The sequence below is a fragment of the Dama dama genome, chromosome 22, assembly GCF_033118175.1.
Source record: "Dama dama isolate Ldn47 chromosome 22, ASM3311817v1, whole genome shotgun sequence".
NCBI lineage: Eukaryota > Metazoa > Chordata > Mammalia > Artiodactyla > Cervidae > Dama > Dama dama.
This window is the reverse complement of record NC_083702.1, coordinates 13,630,720-13,654,070: the sequence shown is the minus strand read 5'-3', so window position 1 is coordinate 13,654,070 and position 23,351 is coordinate 13,630,720. Positions and strand designations below refer to the sequence as shown.

The 23,351-nt window shown below is 52.5% G+C and overlaps 1 protein-coding gene across 3 annotated transcripts in view; it reads left to right on the top strand.

Moving 5' to 3' along the window:
* The first annotated feature begins 5,247 nt into the window (after nt 1-5,247).
* Nucleotides 5,248-23,351, top strand: part of TSPAN11 (tetraspanin 11) — a 65,703-nt gene continuing 47,599 nt past the window's right edge. The window contains exons 1-2 of one of the 3 annotated variants that reach the window (XM_061124709.1): nt 5,248-5,568; nt 7,980-8,092. The gene's annotated coding sequence lies outside the window, so the exon portion shown is untranslated. The remainder of the gene's footprint in view (nt 5,569-7,979; nt 8,093-23,351) is intronic. The other 2 variants (XM_061124707.1, XM_061124708.1) reach the window with 2 other exon arrangements.

Below are 23,351 nucleotides of genomic sequence, written 5' to 3'. Positions count from 1 at the left end.
CTCCTCCCTGGCATATGGCCTTTGACGCCGGGAGATCCTATGTCCCCATTATAAAAGCAAGCTCTGGAGAACTTCTAAATAAGGAGGAAAGAGGGTTAGCATCATGTGCTATGCATACTAAAAACATCCAGCTGCAAATAGTCCATGTCACTTCGCATGTCACTGGTATTATTTGCTCAGCTGTCAGTCCTTATGTTTTCTGAACCCTAGACACGTTTTTCTGTGTTTTGCCTTAAATAATATTCTTCTGGAAAAGAAGCAGGCAGTAAAGCCCTTCGTGAAGAATGCCAAGAGCATGGCAAGCAGTCTAAGCAATGCTTCTGACACTGTTAATGAAAATCAATAGTTATTTCAAGTACTCATTAGTGCAATTAATGTTCTTGGCGTCATTGGAAGTGTGCCTCGCAACCGCTGAAAAACTCCTACTCCTGGTGGAACATTTCTGTCCTGGGAATCATCCTTGAGATCGTGAGGTTTGGTGCCACAATCATTTTGTTACCACCTTCTATTAAGCCCCAGGAGTTGTTGCAAAAAAGACTAGCTTGGTCATTAAGCTCACAGTTAAACGCAGGCTGAAGCCAAGCTGATCAATATTTAATATCTTGTCATTCTCCTGTCCCTTTGGAAGAGGCTCACCAGAGGCTACTTAATGCTATTTGTCACGTGAAGAAACCAAGACCAGTTCCCTCACCCTGGGGGTAGAAAGAGTCTTAAGAAGAGTTTCTCCTGATTTTAAATAAAGATGAGGGGCCAGGCTGTCACACAAGCTAAAGGCTGTACACAAGAGGGGAGTGCTTTCCACCTGGTTGAGTCCACCTGCAGGAACATGGCCATTTTTCCTGAAAAGGGCTCGCAGAGTCTACAAAGAGTTCTTATCGGGACCACATCAGGACTGCGGTTTAACAAGCAGGCATGTCAGGGAGCAGGAGGAGAGGTTGTCAAGGGAAACTTCATTTCCTTGCAACCCTCCTGGGTGCTGACTGCAAATTGTTTGGGAAGACAGGCTTGTCCTGGAGGATGGAGAAAGCCAGGTTTTACATTTCCTGACCTGTGACGGTACAGGGTCCAACCTGAACGCTGGGCTGATACACCAAATGTCCTGGGGGTGGGGATGCCAATAACATCAGATCATGCTCTTTAGTGTGTGTGTGTAAGCATCCACCCAAATAATAAGGTATTTTCTGTGACTCCATCTCTAGGAGTGGACATAGATACCATTGCCAGGAAACAAGGATATCAAGCCCCATGCTGGCATGAAGGGGACCCCACAAGATCTACCCTGCACCTCCAAGCAATAGGTGACAGTCATTTTAGATCTAAGGAAAGACGTCTAAATGGCATTATTTTTTTACATCTCTAAAGGAGTTTCAACAACTCCCACCCTCCAGCACCCCGTGATCGGTCTCGTTCAGACACAAGGCAGCAAACAGTGCCAAGTGCCAACTGGAAGCAGAAGCTGCCAGTCTCCAGCCAGGGGCAGAGAAAGCAGGGCAGGCCTGGACGAGGTGTGCGCGTGCTAAGGCACTTCAGTTGTGTCCAAATCTTTGCAATCCTATGGACTGTAGCCCACCAGGCTCCTCTGTCCATGGGATTCGCCAGGCAAGAATACTGGAGTGGGTTGCCATGCCCTCCTCCAGGGGATCTTCCCAACCCAGGGATCAAACCCACGTCTCTTATGTCTCCTCCATTGGCAGGCAGACTCTTTACCACTAGCACCATTGGGAAAGCCCAGGATGAGGAACACAGGACTCCAATCTGGGAGTAAAACTCCTCCTTCACTGTAGCTTCCTGTTGGGGGTTTCACCAGCCCCTACTGGTTTTTCTCCCCAAATGAAGGACTTTGTTGTGATTGTCTAGTCAGTCGCTCAGTCGTTTCTGACTCTTTGCAACCTTGTGGACTGTAGCCCACCAAGCTCTTCTGTCCATGGGATTTCCCAGGCAAAAATACTGGAGTGGGTAGCCATTCCCTTCTCCAGGGGATCTTCCAAACCCAGGGATTGAACCTGTGTCTCCTGCATTGCAGGCAGACTCTTTACCACTGAGCCACCAGGGAAGCCCAAATGAAGGACTATTCTTCCCATTTTTCAGATGCAGGAGCCAAGGCCAGGACCCAGCAGCCAAGCCCAAGCGCCTGTGACTCAGTGCTCAGAGCTCGGGGGGCCGGTGTGGGGAGCTAAGACAGGGGGGTCCTGGCCGGCATAAGGAGAGCCTTCGGAGGAGCCGGCTTGACCAGGAAACCATGGCCTTCTTCACATGAACACGGGAGGAGGATGGGAATGAAATATGTCCAGCTCACATCTCACTTACCTCTCCTCACCAAAGTGGTCCAAGCCAACGCCCAGTTCCCTTCCCCACAGGGGCTGGATCCTCAGCCACTCTGCCATCTTCTCCGAGTGTGTGAAACAGAATGGAACGGATCAGGCGCTTGTTGGTGGAGCAGCACCTGGAGGGGACCAGGGGCCCATTCTTTCAAAGAAGGTGAGGACAAAGCAAAGACCAAAGTCTAGGATTTCATAACCATGAGCCTGGTGTGGGAACACGGGCCACGTGTGGTTACTGAACACTTGAAATGTGTTAAGTGCAACTAAAGCACTAAATGTTTTATTTCAATTAATTTAATTAACCTAAATGAATGTAAAAACTGACCATTTGAGGGACTTCCCTGGCAGTCCAGTGGTTAAGACTGCAATTCCTCTGTAGGGATGCAGGTTCAATCCCTGGTATGGGAACTAACATCCCGCATGCCACACAGTGTGACCAAAAAATAAATCAGTAAAAATGAGACATTGGTCATTCGATCTGGTTTTTGGAAAGCATAAGTATGTGTCGAGCAACTTAAGTTTATAAATCTAATTTCTCGATCTTAAATTTTATGAAATCTAAATGCAGAGCAGACATCTCCAGTGAAAAGGGAGCATCTGAACTCAGAGGTGCTATGAGTGTACACTGCACACCAGGGTTGGAAACTCAGTAGGAAGAAAATCTAAAATATCTCTTTAATAACTTTTTATATTGATGCGTCCTGAAGTCATCACATTCTAGATATACTGTGTTAAATAAGATGTATTATGAAACATCATTTCACCTGTTTCTTTTTTAACATTTTTTTTTAATGCGGCTACTGGGAAATTTAAAATTACGTATCACATTTCCATGGGTTCACTACTCTCGATGTTAATGTTGCCAGGGACAGTGCTTGAAAGCGGACAGCCTGGCCCAGAGGTTCATTTGTCACTGGTCCTCTCATATTGTTAAAGGGTCCCTCTGGAACATTTTCCAGCCCTCTCTTTTCTAATTACTGTTTCAACAACACTAATTTCCATGAGCACGCACGTCTCCTGCTCCTTATCCCCACAGCCTCTTCTCCGCTCAAGCCTCCTCCTTCTTTTCTCCTCCACCGTTTTGAAACTACCTTCTATATCTCCTCCCACCAATTTCTCAGGGCTTTTTCTTTACAGTTACCTTCTCTGGCACATCTGTGTCACTTCACTAGAAGTTAAGGTGCTCCCCAGAGGTCAAGGTCCTCCCCAGAGGCCGTGGAAGGTCAGGGAGAGGCCCTCATATTCTATCTGCCCTGTCATCTCTCCCACCACAGGCTCAGCCTTCACCCCAAGTGCAGTGCCAGGGGTCCACAGCCTCTCCCTTGCCCAGCCCACCACCTTTTCTTTCTCACTGACCCTCTGTCTCAGGGTGGATTTCTGGGAAACAGGCTGTGCACAGAGATGGACAGCCCAGCATCAATGGGAGGGACTCTTGGGGACACGACTGTGAGAAAGCCAGAGAACAAGACCGGGCAGACAGTGAACTTGAACTGGATGCCATTTCCCCAGCAGCTGAGCCCTCAGGAAGCCCTGGAGCCCAGATGGCCTCAGAGGCCTCCAGAGCAGCAGCAGGTCACCCGAGTGGGTCTAGATGCCCCTAAAGGGCTTGAAGGCAGGAGAAGGGGACAACAGAGGATGAGATGGTTAGATAGCATCACTGACTCAATGGACATGAGTTTGAGTAAACTCTCGGAGTTGGTGATGGACAGGGAGGCCTGGCATACTGTGGTCCTTGGGGTCGCGAAGAGTCAGACACGACTGAGCGACTGAACTGAACTGAACTGAAAGGTGAGGGATCGTGGTTCATCTTCCCCCCCACCTCCAGCAAAAAGACTCTCTCAGAAGCCCCCAAAGATGTACTCATCACCAAGTCTAATGCCGCCTCCTCTTCAGCATCCCTGGAGCCGGGTCCCTGCAGGACCTGCCCCCCCCCACCTCCTATTCCAGTGATGTGACCCCTGGCACCGTGCAGACCCCTGCCAACCAGGACAGTTTCTTTCACCCACTCCTTTCCTGCTTAGACTGGGGTCTGTCTTCAGCCAGGCCCGCTCTGCCCCGTCTACACTCATCCTGCAACTCAGCTTCACACCCTCCAGACCTTGGGCTGGCTCCCTCACCGCCAGCACTACCGTGGCCTCTTTTCTGAGACCCGCCCCCTCCACCTTCAGCTGCACACCCCCTTCCCGCCCCCACCCCCCAACAGCTCTAGAGAGCTGTCCGTTGCATCTTCCCCAGTCACTCCCCCACCATTTCAGGTCTTCCTCTATGGGGACTACGGCCATCATCTCCTTCTGAGACCCCCCACCCCACCTCCCCTCTGTCCACCTCTCACAGTTCTGGGAGGCCTGTCAGCTCTCCCCTGACTGTATTCCCTGACCCAGCAGTCTGGCAAATGGGTAACCTGGCTCTCTGTGGTCAAGTCTTAAGAGACCACGGGTTGGATAAGTTCTGGCCTTTGCTGCTTGGGGAAATGGCAGTAGCTGTCTCGCCCTGCAGGTTAGATCCAGTTTAGGCAGCTCTGCCCCTTCGGGAGGCCAGGACGGGACAAGGGGTGGGGGTGGGGTGGGGGTGGGGTCGGTCTCTACTGCTTCTCTTCCTTTTCCTCCAATCCAGGAGGAGATCTTGGCTCTCCCAGGGCCCAGAAAATGGGAAACTGACAGCACACAAGACTCCCAGACGACTAGGGCAGTGATGGGGTCGTCCTTGTTGGGGGGGGCTCTGGGGGGTGGACAGGAGGGAAGGGAGGATCTTTGTGACAAGAAGGGCTGGTTCTTGGAGTCCTTGGGCAACCCCCCACCCCCACGGCCAACTTCTCCCAGGACCCTGCCGGTTTCCCGCCCCGCTAGGGGCCGACCCGGGGTAGGTGGGGCCAACGAGCCCTGGTGGACGCCCAAGTGGGTACTTGCAGGCCGCCCGACATCTATCCATCCATCCGTCCATCCGTCCATACCCGCTCCTCGCAGGGACCCCGGGGCCACCGCCCAGCGGCCCTGATTCCCACTGGATTCGCCCCCGCTCTCCGAATGAGAGAAAGACCAACCCCAAACAAAGACCGGCAGCCGGCGGCGGCGGGAGAAGGAGCCCTGGCATTGGAGGGGCCGGGGGTAGGCGCTCGGGAGGCGGGGCGCGGCCGCAGGAAGTGCCGATCTCGATCTCGGGGCTGAGCGCGGCTGCGGTGCTGACCCGCCAGCCCTGCAGCCCCCAGCCGGCCCGGCCCTGGCGGTCCTCGCTGCGGAGCCCGCAGCCGGTGAGTGCGGCGGGGGCGCGGAAGGGGGCCCGGCGGCCGCTAGGGACTCCAAGGGAGGGGGCTGGAGTGGGGGGTGCCCGGGGCCCAGCGCCGCGGCCCATTCTGGAGAGAAGGGGCAGGATGGGGCGGGCACGCAGTGCAGGCTGCCCTGTCCCCAGCTGGTGTCCCCAGCTGTCCTCCCGAGATTGCCCGTATGCACTTTGTGTCTTGGAAGGAAGCTCAGTGCACCCTGTCCCTGCTCCAGACGTCACTCCCTTTGTCCACCCTGACTCCTGGCAGCTCTTATGCGCGACCCGAGGTGACAGGTCCCGGGCCATCCCAGCTAGCACGGAAGGGTCCTTGGCTCTGTACGCCAGGCAAAATTCACTCAATGCGGGCCGCTGGCGTGTCTCCTCCAGGCGTTGGACTGTTCTCCGCGCAGGAGTCGTCTGTCTGCTGGGCAGGGTGGTCCCCAAGTCCGCGGGCACATCTGTGTATTGGGGGTACCCAGCCCTGCGGGGCCTGTCACCCGCGTGGCCTGCCCCTTCCTGTGCGTGCAGCTGGCTGGCTGGTGTGGAAGGGCAGGAGGTGCGGAAGGTTCTGGGTGCGTTGTTTTCACCAACTCTGTGTCCACACACGTAACTTGGCTGCAGAGTACGAAAGGGGCTCAGGAAGGCATCTCAAACTGGGTCTCAGGTGCCGAGGGCGAGGGGTGAGCGCTGTTGGTCTCTGCGTGTGGGCATGCGCTGTGGGGCAGGGTGGAGGGGTAAGGCTTCCCTGGTGGCTCAGTGGTAAAGAATCCGCCTGCCAGTGCAGGAGACACAGGTTCAATTCCCAGGTCGGGAAGATCCCCTGGAGAAGGGATTGGCTACCCACTCCAGTATTCTTGCCTGGAGGATCCCATGAACAGAGGCAGGCTACAGTTCATGGGGTTGCAAAGAGTTGGAGAGGGAAGAGCTTCTGGAAAAACCGCAAGAGCCCTCTAGCTCCTGGACTCTTGGGGACACGTCTCGGGTAGGTGGACATGTGGGGAGAGACCGGGTTTGTGGGCAGCTGCATTAGAGGTGACCTTGGAGACCTGAGTTTGAACCAGTGGCATCTCCCCCGCTCCTGTCATCCTGGGGCTTCACTGCTTTGGGTCTGATGACTGCTGTCCTGCCCACCTCTCGAGGCGGCTGGCTGCTTAAGTGGGCTGAGTCCTGCGAGAGTGCTTTGGCAGCAGGCAGGCTCTGACGGCACAGGCCGAGGGCCGGGGCCACAGTTCCAGTCGAGGATTTGGGGAGTACCTGTAGGAGACCCAGGTTTGATCCGGGTCAGGAAGATCCCCCTGGAGAAGGGAATGGCAACCCACTCTAGTATTCTTGCCTGGAGAATCCCATGAACGGAGGAGACTGGAGGGCTACAGTTCGTGGGGTCTCAAAGGGTCGGACACGACGGAGCGACCGTCAGGGGCCCGCTCTGCGGGCAGTGGAAGGAGCTATCTTCTCATTGCTTCCCTGTGTGTCCCAGAGGTGAGAGTGTGTGCCTGGCGCCGGCCTTGATCCCCTGGAGTGTGAGGTTTGTAGGGCAGGCCCTTAGGTGTGGACACTTCAGCAGTAACCAAGGACAGCTGGCTCGATGGGTCCTCACCTCGCAGCCCTGGAACAGCTGCGCTGTGCAGAGAGCCTTCTCCAGGCAGGCCGGGACCTTCATACCCACCGGCTGGCTTTTCTCGTGTGACTCCTGGGCGCGGCCAGGGCACCTTCCACAGCTCAGGCCAGGGAGGTGGCAGAGGAGGGAGCTCTCTGTCCTAAGTCACCAGCCTCATTTCAGTCCAGCTGAGTTCAGTTGCTCAGTCGTGTCTGACTCTTTGTGACCTCATGGACTGCAGCACGCCAGGCCTCCCTGTCCATCGCCAACTCCTGGAGTTTACTCAAACTCATGTCCATTGAGTCGGTGATGCCATCCAACTGTCTCATCCTCTGCCGTCCCCGTCTCCTCCTGCCTTCAATCTTTCCCAGCATCAGGGTCTTTTCCAGTGAGTCAGTTCACCAGCTTCAAGTTTCTCTCCTCTGGTCACGGGGGCTCCTGCCCCACGCTGGACCTGCCAAGGAACCCCGGGAGGGTGTCTAGAGTCCTGACAGCCCCAGACAGTGGGGTGTGGCCCTGGGTGTCACCTGTCACCGAGGCTTCTTGGCTCATAGTAGCTGCTTAGGAAGCATTGAGAGGAGAACCGGGTTCAGCCCAGCTCGGCTTCCTACCTGCTGTGTGACCGGGGAAAGTCCCTTCACCTCTCTGGGCTGTTCCCTCGTCTTTGGTCGAGATCGGCATCTTTCCAGGTTACAATTCTGATCTCGACTCACATTTCACATCCTCAGAGAGGAAGTGACCCTTTATCTAAAGCAGCCACCTCCTGGCCTCAGTCACATCGCCCTGGTCTGTTTCCTTCCTAGCACTTCGTACCGTCTGACCCTCTCTTGCCAGCATCCGACCACACGGAGAGCTTTGCTGAGGAGTGGCCCCGCCTGGGTTCTGTTACCTGCCGGCTCATCTCACCTGGAACTTGGTAGGTGCTCCGAGAGGCTGTGTCAGGGAGTGAGTGAGTGACTCAGTGAGGATTGGACGTGTCTCTTTCACCTTGTGCTCCTGGGAGCTTGTGCAGGAGCTGCAGCCCCATAGGCAGGCCCTGGGGTCACGCACCCCAGCCCCGGGCTGATCTGATTACAGGCGGGCTTCCGGGTAGGACTTCCTTTGAAGAAAGGGCCTTCCCACTATAATAAAGCTAGAAAATCATTGCATCCAAAGACGACAGGGCCCTCTCAATACCAGTACTGGGACCGGGAATATCCCATACTTGGGGAGGACCAGAGGCGGAGGTTCAGATGCTCAGAGCTACCATCCCACCAGGTGTCTCTGCTTGGCCATGGAATCCATCATATGGTTGATTTTTTGCAACTGGTTTAATTTCCTGAGCTTTGGGTCAAGGCTAGTGGGAAATTGATTCTGCATGTGGTATGGCAGCGAGGGGTACACGGGCCGCTAAATCAGGCGGCTACAGCAGGCATCGCAGAGTGAACGTGATACACGCTGATATTGGAGAGCTACACGTGCAGGGGATCCTTCTGTCACTGTCTTCCCCTGGGTGTGTCCCAGGCCAGCTGCCCAGATATGTCTCTCTCTAGGAGATTGCTCAACCTGGTTCTCCTGAGTAGTTGGCAGTGGAGGACGCCCTTCTCTTTGAGTGACTCTTGAGCCTGGTGGCCGAGGCGGATGGCAGGCCCTGCCCTATGTTTAAGCAGCCACGGGAAATGTCCCTCCTTTGTGGCTTCTTGTAAATTCACTTGTGAGTGGCAGGGTGACCCCGTGTCCAGTGCTGTACCTGGGTTTGGAATATAGTTCCTCACCACCTTTGCTGAACCCCGAGGGCCAGGCATCAGTGGTTCACCCAGGGATGGGGAAGGAGGTCTAGCTGTTTGTAGGGTTGTTTTAGGTCACTAGTCAAGGAGGGAGACTGGGGAGAAGTGGACAGAAGGGACCTGAGTGCAGGACTGAGCCCTCTCTCTGTTAATTCCTTTGGCCATTGACCTTGCTTCTCATATGTTTCCCCCCTGGGATGGCTTGTGGTTCTTGGGTCCATAAGGTTTATACTTCCAAGATGGCACAGGCAGAGGGCAGAGCTGATGGGGAGGTGGGGAGCCAGGGGTTCGGGGGGTGAGCCTTGGTCCTGAGAAATAATAAAGACCCAGCCCTGACCTCCGGGCATCCAGTTGTGGAGGAGACGATGCTTACTCCCAGGAGGAGAGCAGAGAAGAGCTGAGTGCAGACTGCCGAGGAGGCAGGAAGCGGGGCTCCCCCAGGCCACAGCTGGAGCTCAGAGAAGGATCGGGAAAGTGCAGCCTGGAATCTGGGCTCTGCTTTCTCCTGAGCCGCTTCCCTTCTGTGACCTCACTAAGCCTCAGTCTCCTGCCATGTAAACAGAGGAGATGGTCTCTGGGTCCTAACCTGGGTTCAGGTCGTTGAGGTTACCCAGCAGGCCAGCCCCACCTCTGGATGCCCCTCCAGCTGGGCGATTCCCCTCCCCAAAGGTCTGCGAAGAGGAGCCAGTTATATTCCAGAACTTCTGCCCCACTCCCTGGGGGAGGGGTGGGTGCGCAGATGGCCCTTCTTAAAGGCTTAAGGAGCTTTGCTGGCAAATACCAAGAATTCAAGACCTGAAGAGATTACAGAGGCTCAGGAAATGTTATGGGAAGTTGCTCGACCAGGTCCCTGATCTGCTTAGATCCAGAGTAGTGTTCTCAAACCCTCCCTGAAGGTAGTGGGGGTAGGTAACCCGCAGTGGTTCTCACCCTCGTCCTGACGTACAGATTCCTCCTCTTCTTTTTAAACATGGGCCTTTGAAAGATGTTTTATCAGCCTAACTTCAACATAAGTGAAAAATGTGTTTTTCCATCTGACAAAAGTAACCAAAGACCATAAAACAGTGCCTGCCTTTCAGCTTTGTTTCATTATGTTTTTTTTAAATATCAGCTTATGTCATGTACTGACAAATTCTATTGTGTTTAAAAGGCTCAGAATGGGGACATCCGGGTGGTCCAGTGGTTAAGACTTTGCTGTTCAGTGTAGGGGGTGCAGATTCAATCCCTAGTCGGGGAGCTAAGACCCCACATGTCTCGGGACCAAAAATCCAAAACATAAAACAGAAGCAATATTATAACAGATTTTAAAAAGACTTTAAAACTGATCCACATTTAAAAAAATCTTTTTTAATAATTAATAAATAAAAATAAAAGACACAGAAGAGGAAAGAACAAAGGACAGAAGTGAGCTGTGTGTGTCAGTTTGTTTGAGGCCTGGAACTGATTCCAAAAGTTTAATAGAAAGTATCACCTCTTCTGGTTGATCGAGGAGGGTGGTAGCTGATCTCTGAAGTATATTTGATAGGTGAAAGCCCAAGTTTCTTGTAATATTGTAAAGAGACTTCTCTCTCAGAAGCCCCTTTCATAGACATACATGAGAGTTCTCATATTCAAAAAGCGATGTCCCAAAACCTGGTTGCAGAATGCTATTGCACCCCACTACTGGAGGATGGAAATTACATTCACAGTATTGACTTTCTGCTCCTGGCAACCAGCACACAGCTGGGCAGACAGTGGGAGTTCAGTAAATGTTCACTGGGTTAATATTTTAGGAAGGACTCATCAGCATGAGACCGTGTCTCAAACTCTCATCCAGGACCTTAGTTCAAAAATCGGGAAAAAAGGACCATTAAAGGCACTAAAGTATAAAGCCTTTTCCTTTCTTCTGTGCCCTCTTTCTTGACTTGTCATGACAGGTTATTTTTTAACTTATTTTTTAATGACATTGTAAGTAAAGTCAAAATTTTGAATGATTTGCATGAATTGTAGCATTCATTTTACATTGCTGTTCAGTCACTCAGTCGTGTCCGACTCCCTGCGATCCCGTAGACTGCAGCACGCCAGGCTTCCCTGTCCTTCACCATCTCCTGGAGTCTGCTCAAACTCGTGTCCGCTGAGTCGGTGATGCCTTTACATAGGGCAGTGCCAGTTTTCAATGTAAATAGACAGGCCTTTAACTCATATGTTGCGTCATCAAAGTGACAACGATTCTTATCGCAAACCCTGTGTGTGCACAGGTATTGTATTCTCATCAGGGCAGTAGAAAGAGGGCACGGAACTGATTCAAACTGTTTCTATTTCACTTCTTGACACACACATTCTATCAACACACTCCACTTTTGGCTTGGTAATGATAAGGGAAGGCTGAAAAGGAAAAGAAACTATGCCTGGCCGTCCTTGCTTTCCTCCCGTGTCTCCATTTGCGGTATAAGTGGGTGTCTAACGCAGGAGGTAGAAGAAATCGGAAAGGACAGGCCGCCTCAGGGTCCTTTGGTTGTTGGTATTTCTCAGAATGCACGGCTTTCTGTCAGCTTTGAACCAAGCTCTGGTTCCTGGCCAGCAGGGAGCCTGGCCTCAGGGGCTGCTATGTCGTCGGTATAACCCCTTACCTGTGCAATAAGCCCCCTACCTACGAACCTTCACATTATGAACTTTCAAAGATGCGAACGTGCGTTCACATGTCCAATCACATGAGTTGGTTCCTGTGTCTGGGGCACACTGTCACATGCACGCATCCTCTGCAAGTGCTTGTGTGTTTGTGTTCTTGGTGCAGTGGTGTGTAGAGGACAGTAGTACAGTGTCTTTATTTCAAGCCCAGGATGTCTGGAAGCAAGTGTAAAACCAGCGGCGATATAGCTAGTACTGCTGTAATTTTCAAGGTACTGTACTGTAAGATTAAAAATGTTTCTTTATTTTTGTGTTTTTTAATGCATTATTTGTATGAAAACTATTATAAAACCTATTACAGTACAGTACTGTATAACCTTTTCTGTTGGTTGGATACCTAGGCTAACATTATTAGACTTAGCAGCAAGTTGGACTTAACGAACGCACTCACAACGACCAAACTCCTTTGTGTGCAGAGGGCTTATTGTACTTGTTCTGAGGCTCTCTGAACCCCACGCAGCAAGAATGCCCTGGGATTCTGTGCTCACGGGACACCAGAAACACCAGGTCAGACGTGGCGGCAAGGCGCAGTGGGCACGTATACTGCGTGTATCTCCCCAACGTGCCCACCGTCTGGTGGGACTCCATGTACAAAACACAAGTTCAAAGGTAAATGATTAAGAATTCCAAGATGAAATGGCTGAGCGTTAAACCAGGGGTGGAGTCCTGTGAGGCTGTTCATGTTTCTGACGCAGGAAGCCCAGGAGGACCCTCATGTGGTCACATTTTTGGATAGTGGCCCAGTTAGGGCAGAATTAATCCTTTAAGGCAAAAGGAGAAGAGGGCGGCAGAGGATGAGATGGTTAGATAGCATCACCAACTCAATGGACATGAATTTGAACAAACTTCAGGAGATAGTGGAGGACAGAGAAGCCTGGCGTGCTGCAGCCCATGGGGTCACAGAGAGTCAGACCCAACTTAGCAACTGAACAACAACAACAAATCCCTTAAAAGAGTGGGCTGGTCAAGTGTCCTCAGATCCCCATTCAAGGTTTATATCTTTGGAAAATTCTGGAGGCTGCTGTTTCCTTTCTAGGCCTCCACCCTTCTACTTGAAATCATTTACATTTTTTAAAAGTCAGCTTAGGTCATTCACTCACAGGTTCTAGTGAGTTTTAAAGGCTAGGAAGAAAAGAACAGGAAAGGAGCAGAGGTGGGTGTTGCCCATTCGGGATCTGGAACGGATCAGAAAGCAAAAAGCCTCTAGGAATTCTGCTGCTGCTGCTGCTGCTAAGTCACTTCAGTCGTGTCTGACTCTGTGCAACCCCATAAACGGCAGCCCACCAGGCTCCCCCGTCCCTGGGATTCTCCAGACAAGAACACTGGAGTGGGTTGCCATTTCCTTCTCCAATGCATGAAAGTGAAAAGTGAAAGTGAAGTCTTGTCCGACTCTTAGTGACCCCATGGACTGCAACCTACCAGGCTCCTCTGTCCATGGGATTTTCCAGGCAAGAGTACTGGAGTGGAGTGCCATTGCCTTCTCCGCTAGGAGTTCTGAGTCCCATTCAGAGAAGCTCGCCAGCTGCTCCGGGCACGGTTATTTTCTTGCCAAAGCTGAGCAGAGAAGTCGAGACAGGGGCGGGAGTGGCCTGGTGACCAGGGACCCAGTGCCCTGGCTGGAGAGAAGGGAGGAGAGGAGGGGCTGTGTGGAGGTGCCACGTGGCTCCACATTTGGGGTGTGTTTGGCACACTCAGAGGCTTTAGGAAGCCAGGAGTTTCATTCCAGAAGAAAAACTCTCTCCCTGTGGGGAGGGAGGGTGAAACAGGAAGCTCGGACTAGAAGCACAGGGAGAGAAATAAATGCTCAGAAAGCAATTAGCACTTTCTGGCAACCCTGAGCAGATCACTGAGGGCTTTTAAGTCACTGGAAACGGAAAGTTACAAGCACGTTGTAGGAAGCAGGTCTTGGTACCTTGAGCCGGAGGAGGAGGGTGAAAGGAAGCCTGCCCCCTCTTTAATGTAGAAGGAACACTGTGTTAGCGGAAACAGTGAGGATGAGAAGTAAAAGGTGAGCGGGAGAAGCCGCGTTTACAGGGTACCTTCCGTTCCTTTGACTCAATCTGCCTTCTACCTTGGTTCTCATTTACGGTGTGATTAATGCTGATTATGAGTCGCTGTTTCCATCATTAGATTTAATAGTTGCATAACTGGCTGTCCTCCAGGGCTCTGCACACCGTTTTTGGATGACCAGCAAGCTGAGGGTGCTTTTTACCTGTTTAAAGGGCCGAAATAAACAAAACATAAAGAATATACAGCCGAGGCCAGAGGCCCACAAAGCCTGAAATGTTGCAACTGGTCCTGTGCAAAGACAGAGAGCGCTGGGCGGTAACAGTGAGCCCCAGGCTGAGATCATGGACAGCTCAGCGCACCCAGGGCGTCCCCCCTCTGAGATCCCAACATTCAGTGCAACTCAGGTTGAAAAGCACTGCCCTGAGGCAGCAGTTCTCAAAGGGAGATCTCGGCCTCCTCCAGCTGGTTAGAGATGCAGCATTCCGACCGCCTGAACTGCCAGCTCAAGAACTCTTGGGCGGGGCTGGTAAACCGCATTTTAACAAGCCCTCCAAGGGACTCTGATACACCTCAAGTCAAAGACCACTGTCTCTCTTAGCCTTGGCCTTTCAAACCTAAACCTTCTTGTTTGCAGGCAAACGTCATAGATGGTTAGGTGGAGAGGGCAAGGTGTAGAGGGGTGGAGCTGCGAGGCCTGGAAGACTCTTTCAAGGCTGCGCATAACTGTAATCGTTGCTTTATACACAACCAAGGCCCTAGGAGACACTAGTTCGGAGACACCAGTTCGATCCCTGGGTCAGGAAGATCCCCTGGAGAAGGAAATGGCATGCCACTCCACTATTCTTGCCTGAGAAATTCCACAGACAGAAGAGGCTGGCGGGCTACAACCTGTGGGGTTGCAAAGAGTCAGACACAATTGGCAACTAAGCACAGGGCCCTAGGAAGTGAAATGAGTTGCAGGAAGCAGATCTTGGTACTAGACCAACACCACCATCGACAGCAATAATGTTATCCTTTAAAATTTTTTTTTTTTTTTAATTTTTTGGTTGTAGCACATGGCATGTAGGATCTTAGATTCCTGACCACGGCTCTAACGGTCGTCCCCTGCATTGGAAGAGCTGAGTCTGTACCACCAGGGAAGTCCCAACAATAATGTTATCCTTAATCAATGTTACCATGAGTATCAATAGCAGCTTTGGGCTCTATTTTTCATGACTATGTGTATGTTCGTCTTTTAGTACACTGATTTATAGAAGGTGCGCATTTGGTAAATGCAAAGATTTAAGCACACTTCTAAACCACCTTGAAATCATTGAAATAAATATTGTACATGCCTGGGAAGTCGGAAAGCTGTATTGCTGACCTTGACATCATGACTGTGAGTTCTGTTCTCTCAGCATCCCTCAAGGGTAGACAGACCACCCCCACCCAGGCTGCCTCAACCAGTTGCTGGCCCTCCAGTGATGTAGCACGTGGCACACTCATCAGAACGTCGTAGGGACTTGAATTGATGTCCTGCCGTGTGCCAAGCACCGTGTGAGGTGTGCATGCACGCTCAGTCACCATGTCTGACTCCTGTGGATCGTAGCCCGCCAGGCTCCTCTGTCCATGGAATTCTCTGGGCAAGAATACTGGAGTGGGTTGCCATTTCCTCCTCCAGGGAATCTTCCTGATGCAGGGATGGAACCTGTCTCTTCTGCATTGACAGGTGGGGTCTTTACCACTGAGCCCCCTGGGAAGCCCATGTGTGGTAGCCTATGTCATCTCCTACCATCATCATGGTGTAGTTATCCCCATTTTACAGCTGTGGATTCTGAGGCACAGAGAGGTTCAAGGCTTCCCCCAGTCCCAGGATGTCTGGCCTCAGCATTGGTGGGGGTGGAGGGAATGCTTGCCCATGATCAGGCGGTATGGGACATTTCGGTAAATCTAAGCTGGTGAGCCTGTGGACATGGAAACCAGTTATTTCCTTCCCAGTTCTCCCAAGCCTTGCCCAGTGTCCTGGGTGTCCTTGGAAGGGTGAGCCTGTGCCCTCCAAAGTCTTGCATCGCTGATTTGCCATCTTAGAAAGAATTCAAGGATCAGAGGCACATGGGCGACCAGAAAGAAAGACTCCATCTGGGTTGTCAGAAATGCAGTTGCTCCCTGCGGAGCTGGCTGGGTCCTTCCATTCTTCCTTCCTCATTTAGAAAATTAGTAGCCAGACTGGTAGGCAGATTTTATGTATCATCAGCATCACTAGTAATGAGGCATCATTTTAGAGTGTTCACATCTCCAAAGTACTAGACCCTCCCTAGCTTCTGATGTCCTGGTGTTAGCAGGCTTGGTTATGACCAGAGGCAGTGAGAGCTCAGGGATCTTGACCATGAGGGCCGCCCTGTGAGTACACCACTGCCCCCTGCTCCCCGACTCCCAAACCAGGACTGAAGACCAGAAATACAGGTTTGTGTCCCAGCTCCTCCCAGTCTTACCTGGTGAGAAGAGAGAAATGGTTTCCCTGGCAAACATATGGGGGTGAAGTGATCTCTAAGTGATTTCTCCATCTTCTGGACCTGGAATCTGCAGGCAGCTTTCCAAACCTTGGGAACAATGGATAATGATGCTCCTGGTGATGATGTAATCGGTACCCGATTAGGGAGCCAATGTGGGCAATAGCTAGGGTGCTCTGATGCCAAGTCCATTTCTATAACATCCTCCCTCTGTAACTCATGAAACTAAAGCTATTTTGAAAAGAATTAGGGTGACAGTACAGGGGTTGCTGGTTAGTTGCCATATGAGTGTGCTATTTCTTGGCCCAGAAAGGTCAAGCATCTCTAAAGAGACAGGTTTCTGTATGCTTGGCTCTCCTGCAGGGGAGATTCTAATACTTTGGGGTGGGAGGGGGGGCAGGGGTGGATGATGGAAGTCCCTAGAAAATGCATTTTCACAGACCTGGGGATGAAGAAACATGATTTATTTATCAGGGAGCTTAGCAGCTTCCAAACGCTCTTCAATAAATTACATCATCTCCTGGACTTAATACCTAGCAGATTTACATCCAAGTTCCAAAGTGAAAATTGGAGTGTAGAATCGGATGCATGAGTGTCCTCTCTCGCTGCCTTGCACGCACACGTGCACGGATCCACCAGTCCGTGTGCTGTGGCAGACAGCAAACTGAAGCGGGGGGAGGTCTGGAGACCCAGGACGCCTGGCCTCCTCCCCAGCTCGGCCTCTGCTGCTTCCCTGGGGTCTCTGAGCCTGTGTCTAAGACACGGCCCTTCCTGCACGAGTTCACAGTCCAGGTCTTGTCTGTACCCACCCAAAACAGGCACCTTAACCTGTTGTGGAGGAAAATCATAAACCCCTTTGGGGATGTGCTGAAACTTATGGGACCCCCACAGGTCAATGACAACATTTTCAACACAAATTCAGGGGCCTCCAAGCTATATATCTAAGTCCTTGGAAGCAATGGTCTTCCAAAGCCTACTCTTAGGCCACAGTATCCTGTACCAGACATAGTACAGGCCCTATTTTGAAACCAAATGAGGAACTGCACCAACCCTCCTCTCTGGGAATGGAGATGAATTATTGTGTCATTCAGGGCCTTTTTTTTAAAATTTCCTGGTGCCTGGAAAGAAGTGTCTGTGCCTTTCTGAATCCCGGTGGTGGGGGCGGGGTAGGGGGCGGCGGGGTTGTGAATGTCCGTCAGTGTGATGTCCTGTGCGTCATACTGAAGGCCTCTGAGTCACCCCCCCCCCCCCACCCCCAGCATCCCTCCTGCAGTCTGACTGGTCCCTTAGAGCCACAGAGCATCCAAACCACCATGGTCCCCTCGATGGAGGTGCTGCTGCTGCTGGTGTGATGGGGGTGGGGTGGGGGCAGGCTGCATGTTAGCCACACTTCCTGGTCTTCATGGTCACTCTCTCAGGGGTCCTCACCCTCTCGCCCTCACAGGATGGAGGGGGAAACTGTCTCAGATACTTAGATGACCTATGCATGGTCACACCGCTGGTCAGGATGACATGTATGAGACAGGCCAAGCCAAACATCAGAGAACCACACTGGGACAAGGTGGGGCGGGAGCAGTGTTGTGGGGGCATCTATGAAGATTTGGGTCCCCGAGTCAAGCTCAGTAGCAAGTCTTCGTTGAGTCTGAGAGCTAGGACCATTGTTGCCGGGGGACCTGAGTGCCTCCTGCACCCTCCAGACTATGAGTGTATCTTACGCCCCTTCCCTGCTCAATGCCCACAACGGAAGAAACACCTCCCCCTATCCCGGCCTCCAAGAACAGCGCCACCCCGAGTTCCTCCAGCTCCAGTCTGAGCCTTGAATCCGAGCTTGGGAGGCCCGCGGGCCCTGTGTCCCCCACTTCTGCCTGGATCACTGGGAGACTGCGGGTGTGGGGTTTTCCCTCTGCTCTCGGGGTCATATTCACCCAGCCCTTCTGACCATCTGTGAGTTCTCCAAGGCACGAGCACCCAGATGTCGGCTGGACCACTGATAGGTGGACGGGCTGGGGGCAGACTGATGGGAAGACCTGCGTCAGTGGCTCCCAGCCCACCCTGTGCCAGAGGGGCTGGAGCAGAGCTGACGGGCTGGCGTCTCTGGCCACCACCTCCTCTGGGCCTGTGTGTGGCAGTCAGCCTTTTTGCCTGGCCGCAGTCACCGTGGCCCCGGACTCCTGAGGTCCCAGTGCAGCTTCCTAAGAGCCAGCCTAGGCGCCGTCTCCCTGGCTGAGTCCAGGGTCGGGACAGTGCGAGTCAGAAGTGCTGGGAGCTGCTGTGAGGAGAGAGAAGAGGCCAGTCCTCCTGACCTGGGGTCCCTGGGCCCCCACCGAGAGCACAGAGCAAGGCTCCACTGGCCAGAGGCCTCCTGGGCAGAGGTGCTGTCATCAGCAGCTAGGAGCTGAGCAGATATCAGAGAAGCCTGATGCTGAAACCGGAGAATAGCTGGACTCATGAACCGGCCTGGCCAGACCCAAACTAGGACGTGCTCCAGGGAGGCAGGCACCAGGAGCTGGCAGGATGACCTGCCAGGGCTCTGGGAGGTGGAGGAGCATGCGGGGAGTGGGCGAGGGGGTGGATTTGAATTTAGACTGAGCTGTATGCCCTTGAGTGAGTTTGCTTGTCTGTGGGATTGGGAGACCTGAGAATGCCGACCTCGTAGTTATCGTGAGAATCGCTCACCCCTTGGCTTTATTATTCCCATGGTCTGTGCAGGTGATCTGAGATGGTGACAGCAGTACATTTTATGTTGTGTGTATTTCGCCACAATAAAAAATCAAAGAAAAAGTAGGATGGGGATGAGGCCAAGGAGGACCACACAAGTTGAAAGTGAAATTATAGTTGCTCAGTCGTGTCCGACCCTTTGCGACCCCATGGACTGTAGCCCCAAGGGTCCTCAATCCAAGGGATTCTCCAGGCAAGAATACTGGAGTGGGCTGCCATGCCCTTCTCCAGGGGATCCTGCCAACCCAGAGGTCGAACCCAGGTCTCCTGCATTGCAGGCAGATTCTTTCCTGTCTGAGCCACCGGGGAATCTCAGCACAAGCCAAACCATCTATGAGATGACGGGCTTCTCAGATCATCATGGAGGTCCCTTTCAGTTCAGAAAATATCTCCTGGGTCTATGATACAGACTCCTGGAACGTAGACCCCCGGCTGTCCCCTGGCTTATCTGACTGTGGACAGCGCCGAGTGTAGTTGCTGTTGCTCTTCTCCAGTCGTTCAGTCGTGTCCGACTCTTTGCTACCCAATGGACTGTTACCCACCAGGCTCCTCTGTCCATGGGACTCTCCAGGCAAGAATGCTGGAGTGGCTTCCCAACCCGTGGGTTGAGCCTGGGTCTCCTGTGTCTCCTAGATTGCAGGCAGATTCTTTACTCACTCATATTTAAGGAAGCCCTTAAATATGCATTAGCCTGAGTTATATTCTTCAAATCTTAATTATTTTATCACACACTACTTGCTTAACTATGCTGAAAATACTCATTGTATCTCAACCTCGTGTTAAGACTTACAAAAATAAATAAATAAATAAAACAGAAAAAAAAAAAAAAAAAACAATGCTGGAGTGGGTTGCCATTTCCTTCTCCAAAATGAATCTCAGTGCAACCCAGATGGGACAGGAACCCACAATCCCTAATGCCAGGTGATGGCACCATTAAAGAATAAGGAATCTCATGCCTGCATCTTGGCCTCAGACAGAGCTGGAGCAGGTTTCTCTGTGGTTCCCACTTGAGGATGCCTAGGGGAGGGGAGACAGGGATCAAGTGAACTTGAATGCAGGGAAGGGACTTAACACACCCCTCTGCCAGAGAAGCTGCACTTTATCTGTTTCATATGTTGATGTTCTACAGGAAAATTTACCTAAAAGAATGTCCTGCTAGAACAGCCAACATCCTCCTATGCAGATCAAGAGACTGAGATACACAGAGGGCAGTGACCTGCCCAAGGTGCTGGCAGGTAGGGAGGGATGCCCCAAATTAGACACCCGGACACCTGGCCCTTGCTCCATCTGCCGGTGCCTCTGTAATACCACGCCATGTCCATTAGTCATTCCGAGCATCATTGTCTTTGGGAATCATGGGAAGGGAGGACCACCCTTGGTGCCTGTCCCTCGCCCGGGGTCCAGGGCACACACTCTCCCACCCAAATCCCCTCATGCTGAGCGCCCCCCTTCCCTGGGGATGATGACCAAGCAGCTCCCTGCCCCCAAGAAGGTCTCACACACATGCCTCCATGTGGATGACGAAAAGAGCAGCTCTTTCTAGGTGGAAAGCGCAATCCGTTCATTCAAGAAGATCAGGAAAATTATAATATAGATCCATCTGTGAGTGTGGTAAAAATTATAGACTGTATTCTTCACTATAATTAAGCTGGTTTTAGTGGGAGCAGTAAGTACATTTGATGGCAATGCTTTGTTCTTTAAAGGTGCATTTGAGACCCAGTGCATCAGAATTAAAACCCTGTGGTGTTAGTTTGGAGCAGCGATGATTTTCCCTGGTGGGTTCAGGGTCCCACGTCTCACCACCAGCCTCCTCTGCTCCCCTGGCTTGGTCCACCCATGCAGGTAGGCAGCCTGGGCTGCTGCCTGGGACTGATGGTGGCCTAGATGACCAGCCCTTGGATGTGAGAGTTGGACTATAAAGAAAGCTGAGTGCCGAAGAATTGATGCTTTTGAACTGTGGTCTTGGAGAAGACTCTTGAGAGTCCCTTGGACTGCAAGGAGAGCCAACCAGTCCATCCTAAAGGAAATCAGTCCTGAGTATTCATTAGAAGGACTGATGCTGAAGCTGAAACTCCAATCCTTTGGCCACCTGATGCGAAGAACGGACTCATTTGAAAAGACCTTGATGCTGGGAAAGATTGAAGGTGGGAGGAGAAGGGGACGACAGAAGATGAGATGGTTGGATGGCATCACCAACTCAATGGACATGAGTTTGAGTAAGCTCCAGGAGCTGGTGATAGACAGGGAAGCCTGGAGTGCTTCAGTTCATGGGGTTTCAAAGAATTGGACACGCGACTAAACTGAAGTGACCTTCCTAATACCACAGTCTCTATTGTGACCTTACAGAGCCACCAGAAGTCAACAAAACACATACCCAGGCCCGTGGGTGATTTTGAGAATTTGCTTAAGTGCATGCTCATCCGCAACCCCAGGCTCTGCTTTATAACTTACTTAACCATTTGGGTTTACTTAATTTAACCTCCTAAGTAGTGGCTCTAATCCTGTCACCACGAGTCAGAAGGTCCTGGGGTGTCCCCATGCTTCCAGAATAAAGGCCAATCTTGAGCCTGGCGTGGACCTGCTTTGCACCTTCTTTGCTAAATTCCTGCTCATCCTGAGCACTCTCCCGGGGCTCCCCCCTCAGCACCTGCTGCACACGTTTGTTTCAGCCTTGTGCATGGTGTGGAAGTGATGCCCATGTGTCTGACTCCCCAGCTGTGGGCTCTGCGAGATCAGGGCTGTCTCAGTCATCTCATCCCAGAACCTGGAGCATCACCCAGTGAGGTTCCATGAATTCACAGATTAATGAGTTCCTCTCAGACGGGAGGTTAAAGTGTCTGCCTGCAATGCGGGAGACCCGGGCTCGATCCCTGGGTCAGGAAGATCCCCTGGAGAAGGAAATGGCAACCCACTCCAGTATTCTTGCCTGGAGAATCCCATGGATGGAGGAGCCTGGTAGGCTACAGTCCACGGGGTCGCAAAGAGTCGGACACAACTGAGCAACTTCACTTTCACTTTCTCAGATGGGAAAACAGATACAGGAGCAGTGAGAAACCCACTGCAGCCAGAGATGTGGATGGGTCTGTGGCAGGATGTGGGCAGCGAGCGAGATGTGCAGAAGGAGTGGGTTTTCGTGGCAGGTTGGTTAAGGAGAGCCAGGAGAGGGGTTGGGAGACAGAGGAGCCCTGAACCCAGCTGCTGAGAGCGAGCTTCCAGGGGAAGGTGAGATGGGTGGTTTCAAAGGCAGCAGAGCTGAAGAAGGATGGGTTGAGACGCTGCCTCTGGCTTCGGCAACTAGAAGTGACTTTGAGGTGAGTGGAGGGGGTAGGGGGCCAGACGCCTGGCTGTATCCCCCAACCACGTCTCCCCTTTGCAGAGCCTCACAGCCTGGGCTCTGGGGACTTCTGCTTACGCTGCTGCTTGCCCTACAGACCCTGAGCCCACCCAGAAAGGCCCCCTCTGAGCCTCCATCCTCACTGTGCGAGGCTTCTCAGGAGGTGTGTCCAGGCTCTGGGGGCCAAGCCTGGACAGGGCAGTGAACTCTGCATGGAGGCGACTCCTCCCCTCCCCTCAAAGCCTGCGGAAAACCCAGACCCAAGGGGCCTGGACTTTGATGTCCCTGACCCCAGGACCTGGTTCCCGGGTGTGCCTGGGGGAAGCCTCAGCCTCCTCGTTTATGAAATACACATGATTGCACCTGCTTCGCTGAACTGTTGAGACCCTTGAAGGCCTGGCCCCGATGAGAGCCAAAGCTCCAGGGGGCTGGGGTTCGGACTGCTGGCCAGACTCTGGGAGAGGCGCTGGGGCTGGAGATGGCTTCTCCAGGCCCTAAAACATCTCGTCTCCGTGACTAGGAGAGCTTCCATTTCTGGAACAGAGCAGGATGACCTGCCTCCCTCGGAGCTGGTATTTGTTTATTTAATGAGCTACTTCCCAGCTCAGCGCACCTCTAACAGCTCAGCCACCACTACTGTGATGCTGAGCCTCCTGCAGTAGGAGGCGGAGGAAGCCAGAGGGTTTATAGGCCTGAGATCCCCCTGGGGTGGCCCTCAGGGCTGTGGGCTTTCCCAGCCTCGGCCAGAGAGCTATCCCCAAGGGCTGGAGCCAACACAGGGAAAAGAGAGCACATGGGGGTCAGAGAGGAGCTGATACATGTCCATTCGCAACACCTGTGGTTTCATCTGAAGTCAGCCTCCTCTAGGGAGCACCTGTATGTCCAGGTATCTCCCCCTGAGGGTATGTCCTGGTTCCTGGTCCCTTTTGTGCCGCATTTCGATTATTTTCAGAAGGGTTTTCTACTTTGATGTACTGTGGATCTGGGACTGTGTTTCTCAGCTGGGGCTGGCGTTGAAAGATGAGGGAAAGGAGCGGGTGGCCTAGAGAGGAGGGAGGAAGCACCCAGTGGCTCGGGTGGGACATCCCGGGAGGTCTGGTGGGAGGTGCTGAGCTGGTGCTGAACCGTCCATGCGAAATGTCTTCCACACTCGTGTGCGTCAGGGCACACAAAGGATGATGTAAGTTTTGC